The sequence below is a fragment of the Lepeophtheirus salmonis genome, chromosome 14 (assembly GCF_016086655.4).
Source record: "Lepeophtheirus salmonis chromosome 14, UVic_Lsal_1.4, whole genome shotgun sequence".
Taxonomy (NCBI): Eukaryota; Metazoa; Arthropoda; class Copepoda; order Siphonostomatoida; family Caligidae; genus Lepeophtheirus; species Lepeophtheirus salmonis.
In genome coordinates this window covers 23875827-23881826 of record NC_052144.2, presented here as the reverse complement: position 1 = coordinate 23881826, position 6000 = coordinate 23875827, and the positions used below count along the sequence as shown (strand labels likewise).

The following is a 6000-nucleotide window of genomic DNA, read 5'->3' as shown; positions in this document are numbered from 1 at the left end:
CAATGTTAACTTAAAAACGTTTTTGTAGAGCTAGTGAAGTAGAACATTGCAATTATAATATTTGATAAGAGCTAATCATACGGATTGCACACAACTGTATAGGGAATACACTAATAGTTAGTATAAATTTGTCATAATTTCTATCAAAGAATGCATAACAGCATTGCAAATATGATTGTTAAAGTCACATAGAATGGTTTCGTACTGAATAAATTCACAGCACAGTCTATTTACTATATATTGTCGCTTCTAAAATATGGAAACAAAAAAGTTATTAAAGACAATTTTTGCTGGTCATAATCTTTTCACACTGGGTCAACCATATATTTATTTAAAAACTTGGGTTGTAATAATTCTTGTAAAAATTACAGATTCCAATTTCGATTCTTTAACATTTTAAACAATATAATTCAAAAATACCACTTTTTTATAAATTTCTAATAATTACAATGATCCTCTATTTTATATAAATAATGAGTGCATCTTAGATCTCCTTGATGCTGGAGTTGATGTGATGAAGATAATGGATATTGTTAAATGTTTTAGGAGCCTGGTTTTTAAGTTGTCAAGATAAAAAAAATGGAAAACACCTCTCCAGGATGTCAGAAACTGGAGTGCATAATTTAAAGAGGGATACAAAGTTCTTTTTAAGTATGGAAAAAGAATATAAATAAGGATCCCACTGAGTCGATGAATCACCACGCCAGTGACTTCTCTGTCGCTCCTAGGAAGAAAAGGTCCAAGGGGTTTACAACACCAAATACTCAGCCTAAACAATGGTCCCCAGCGTTGTATCCTCTGATGGAAAGAAGATGCCTCCGTTCTTTTTCAAGGTTGTATAGAAAATGGGCTAGGAGCCCTAATGCAAGATAATTAGGTACACCATCCTGCCATAGCTGAAGATTAACTACCCAGAAGGTAACTACGTGTGGACCAGGATGGCGTTCCCTCTCACACGTCCAACAAGTGCCAAAAGTCTTGAATCGATTCTGGTCCAAAGAGATATGCCCCCCTTCCTCACCAGATTTGAACCCACTTGACTTTTCTATACAGGGAACTTTGGAGAAGGAAACCAACAGGACCTCACACCCAAATGGGGACTCACTGAAGTCCTCCATACTGAATGCATGGGACAGCCTGTCAGAGGAGTTTTTCCTCAACTCCTGCATGACCTTCAAGGAACGTGTAAAGCTGTTATTGATAATGAAGGTGCCTATATTGAGTAAAAAAGTTTTATCAACAATATTTTTTTTTTTCCTATTATTGAAAATATACAATTATTGAGGTATTTTTAAATTCATCCCTCGAGTCCACATTTTGCTACTCTACCCTGTATACATTGGAATGTACCGTAATGACAAAAGTTGGGAATTGGAGGATATTTTTTATTTTGCATTTTATTCCTTTAAACAAGAAAATAATTATAAAACTGAAGAAATATTTTACTCTTGTTTTGAGGTATCCCTGTTCGTCAACTGATGTGAAGAGAAGAAGAAGAATGCGTGTATTTGAATAAGAGAAAAGAGGAGAGTCGTCCCTGATCGTAGGATATTAATTATTGTCTTTATATTAATGTGGATTTGTTTAGTTATTAGTTATATATTTATTGCACTTATGTAAATTGTAAGTATAATTTATATAATTAATTATAAATGTAATTGTAATTTTTATTATCTATTTTTAAATTAACAATAATGGACAGGATCTGATTTGAATATCTGTAAAATGTCGAAAAAAATTAAAGTTGGATGTTAATTTCTTTAAAATGATCGATTTGAATCAAGTTCCAGGATTTTTATTTTTTAAGTAAAATAGATAAAACATAAATTTTTCAACAATATTTTACTTTAATATAATATTAAACTTTTCTTTAATCTTCTACTTGATATGAGTATTTTAGTTCCAAACGCGTTGTGCATAAATAAATTTTATCTTTTTGTATCGTGTATTACGCGCATTTAATTTCATGTTTTTCTACATTTTTACTACTCAAATCTCGTTTTTTGATAACTAGTGTCTAATATATTATTATTAAATATACATTCATTGGTCCTTTATGTCATATTACACACCCTATCTTACTCATTTATAATTTTATACACAGTATTATGTCAATCTGAATACAATCTTTAATGATCGACCTATTTATGATTGAAGTTGGTGGATCAATTACTATTATTGATAGTTTATTCATATAAACAATAATTAGATATGACATTTCCGAACGAGCTGCCGCTGTCATTTCTACAAGGGTTTTATTTGATTAAAAAGTTATTATACTAGACCAAAAAAGTAAAGTAATATCGAAAGGTAAAATTATATAAGTTCAAAATTTATCGAGTAAAGTCAAAAGTTAAAATTAGTTTCAAATATGCCAATAGATTTTAGCTTTTATGGGGGATTGGTGGTATCATGTAACTAATATAGAAACTTTTGGCACATATACTTGTTCTTTCGAATAGTCACTTTTTACAATTGTACCTCAAGCTAATCTCCTTGGACCTACCCTCTTCTTGGTCTATATTAACGACCTGTGTGACAACCTCCGATCCAAAATATATATGTATGCTTACAACACAAAGCTAATTTGCCACTCAGAAGAGGAGGCCAAACATGACCCCAGATAATTTCTGAGGTGGAGCGACCGTTGGAGAATTCCTGTAAATCTTGAGAAGAACTACTTTATGATTTTTTAGGGCGGTGCTGTTGATCTTGGAGGGATGAAGAATGTGGGTGTCTTAAAGGATCTTGGAGTGCTGACATCTTTTAACATAAAATTCAGCCCTCATATATACAATATTGTTAGAAAAGGACACAGAGTGCTTGGGTTTATTCTAAGGAGTTTTAAAAACAGAAATATGGAGCTGATGAAGAAGCTTTATGAAGCATATGTTAAGCCTATTTTAAACTACGTTCTCAGTTGCGGAATCCAATGTATCGAAAGGAAATCTAAGCTCCTGAAAATGTACAGAAATGCTTTATTAAGATGGTATGCGGCGATATATCCTATGAGATTGGTTACATCTAGTCGGGCTGTCGTCGCTTGAAAAGAGGAGGAAACTTCAGGATGTGGGTGGCTATGATATTTAAAGTTATTAATGGACTGACACATTGTAATATCAAGCCCAAAGTATGTAGTAAGGTGTACAACACTAGGTCATCTTCCGATTTTTACTTAGTTCATCCATCGGAAAATACTAATTACCTCCGACATAACTTTTTTATGGAACTATACGGATATGGAACAGCTTCCCCGAAGAATTGAGACGAACTTCTTCACTTTGCGGTTTTAAGATACTTTTAAAAAATAATCCACATCTACTTTAATTACACACCACATTAACTAATTAATTTTACAATATTATTTCATTAGATTTTATCATATTGTATAATTATAATCATGCTCTTTCATAGTATTTTATTATATTTATCATGAGTCGACAATATCATTTTTTTAGCCACAAGTCGAAACCAACCAAATAAATAAATAAACAATGAATTACCACTGCGTTACATAAGAACTGAGCATAAGAAATGGAGCTAACTCGTTTTAAGGTGTGTAAGATTGTATAAATAATATTTATCAACTTTATACTGTGTTTAATTATAATAGTCAGAAAAACTTGGAAAAATTATTTGTTGTAACATTTACGACTTAGAATTTGATTATAAACTCAAAAAATAAGCAAAATTTTCGCCTGCCTGAAATATCGAAAGTGTTGTTGATGTTTTGTCTAATGATCAATTTTATGCTTATAGCATTAGGAAAATGGTTATCTCAGCAATTGTAGATGAAGATTTCTTAATATGAAAATCGCAATTGTTTCACACTGAAAATGGCACAAAACGGTAAATCGTTCTTTACAACTCTACATCTCAAAGCATGGGTTGTCTGGAAATAACTCAAAATAATTGCGTGTTATCGTCGAGTTCATCGTTAATTTTAATTTTCATATTTGGTATTAAATTAAAGTAAATTGAAATATTTTATCAGGTCCATCACATACTTTACATCAAATATAAATGAATCATAGCATGGGGGAAAGATGTACGTTCAAAAAATTTGTGGAGAAATTAGGATTCTACTTAAATAATTAATATCCATCCAGGATTGGAACAACGCCAGTGATTCTTTAATCACGGCAGAAATTCATCATTAGTTTTGTCTCATCACAGGCTCAACTTCCCAAAATACCATACCCCCCACAAAACTGTAAAAGTGTAGTTAAAGAAGTAACCAACGCTTCAAGTCAAGTTTATGGACAAGAGAGACAGGACTATAACAGAGCTAAATTAAAATCTCGTTTGATTTTCCCTATTAATGTAACAAAAAAAAACTAGAAACAATTATTCATTTATAGTTTATTTTTAAAAAGTTATTTAAAAAAAAAAGAATTAACTACTCATTATAAATAGAAGATGTCAAACTTTAAGAATATAAAGTTATAAATTTGTTTTAATAAAAACAAATCAACTCTATATATAAAAAGTTGTATTTTGAAGAGTTTAATAAATAGTTTTTGTTATTTAAAATTATAAATAGGTAAAATAAAGTATCTGATTTGACACAAATGAACAACAAAAGTGTATTTGGCAATAATATATTTTACACTTGGTATCAAAAAATGAGATTTGAGTCGTAAAAAAGAAGAGAAATGTCGAAAAAATGCGCGTTTTACGCGGTATCCATAGAGAATATTTATTTGTTGGTAGAATATTTATACTTAAATTACTCATATCATGAGGCAAGTTATAGAAAGTTTGTTAAAGTATTGTTAACAATATATATTGTATCTACATATAATACATAATAAAATAAAAATCCTATAGTTTGATTGAAGTCGATAATTTTAAAGAAACAACATCAAAATTTCATTTTTTTTTTTGACGTTTTACAGATTTCAATCAAAATGCGCTAATGAAGAAACTTTTTTTCCAAATCTTGATGGTTATTTCCTTTTTAAAGGGGTTAAGTACAAAATAAAAAATATCCTACAGTACCAAATTCCCGACTTTTGTCATTTTGGTACAGTCTAATATACATATATAGTATGTGATATTAGGAAAAAAATTGCTCTCACAAACAACTTCCTTTAATCAACTAAAAAAAGTGAATAGTATACGTGTACATGCAATATAGATGTGGCAACCCGATTTTAGTATGTCTGAATAACTTTAACCAATTATTGCTGATTATGTATTTAGACACCCCAAAATTCAAACTTCTTTAAACATTAATTTATACATAAATATATATGTACAATTTTTTTAATTTGTTTTTTTTATGTAATGACACTCATGATAATCAAAATAATTTCATTTTTTATTCTTCTATATATGAAAATTTATTGTATTTATGAACATTATCCGTAATTTATTTTCTAATTGCTACTTATTAAAATGTTGCTAATTTTGATTTTGTTACAAATTCATTATTTTTTCTTTCAATCCATGATAATTAGATTCACAAAAAATTATTGTCTCACACAGAGATGTCTCAATTATATTTAAATTAATATTCTTTTTTTTTCATTATATAATTAGAAAACTTTTTAACGATAAGGCCCAAGAGTACAGAAATAAAACAAATTCTAGAAATTATAAGGTATTAAAAAAAGTTTGCTTTCTTATTCAGAAACACCATATATTCATTTGAAAATATATCTTCAAATAAATTATTTTTGAAAGGTTTCATTGATTTTTTTTCTTTGTTAAGTATGTTAAAATATAGCTTGTTGTATTTTCATTTTATATGTATTGTTCAATAAAAAATAGAGTTGAGTTTATTTAACATGGGTTTAGATTAACTTAGCATATTAATTTCAAATCTGAAATTATTTTTCTCCTTAATAACAGGATTTGAATCTTTGATGTGACATATATTCTGTAAAAAAAGTACCGGGAATTGTTAATTTAAATTGTCTTTGCTGAAAGGATTTAAAAAACTTTCTTTTTTTCTTCGTCCCCAGCACTTTCTTATATTATGATACCAAGTTTGAG

The 6000-nt window shown here is 29.1% G+C and overlaps 1 long non-coding RNA gene across 1 annotated transcript; it reads left to right on the top strand.

Moving 5' to 3' along the window:
- Positions 1 to 1478: 1478 nt before the first annotated feature.
- On the top strand, positions 1479 to 4035 carry LOC121129858 (uncharacterized). The gene is made up of 3 exons (XR_005868548.2): positions 1479 to 1623; positions 3459 to 3555; positions 3760 to 4035. It is a non-coding gene; the product is annotated as an uncharacterized lncRNA (long non-coding RNA).
- The last annotated feature ends 1965 nt before the right edge of the window (positions 4036 to 6000 follow it).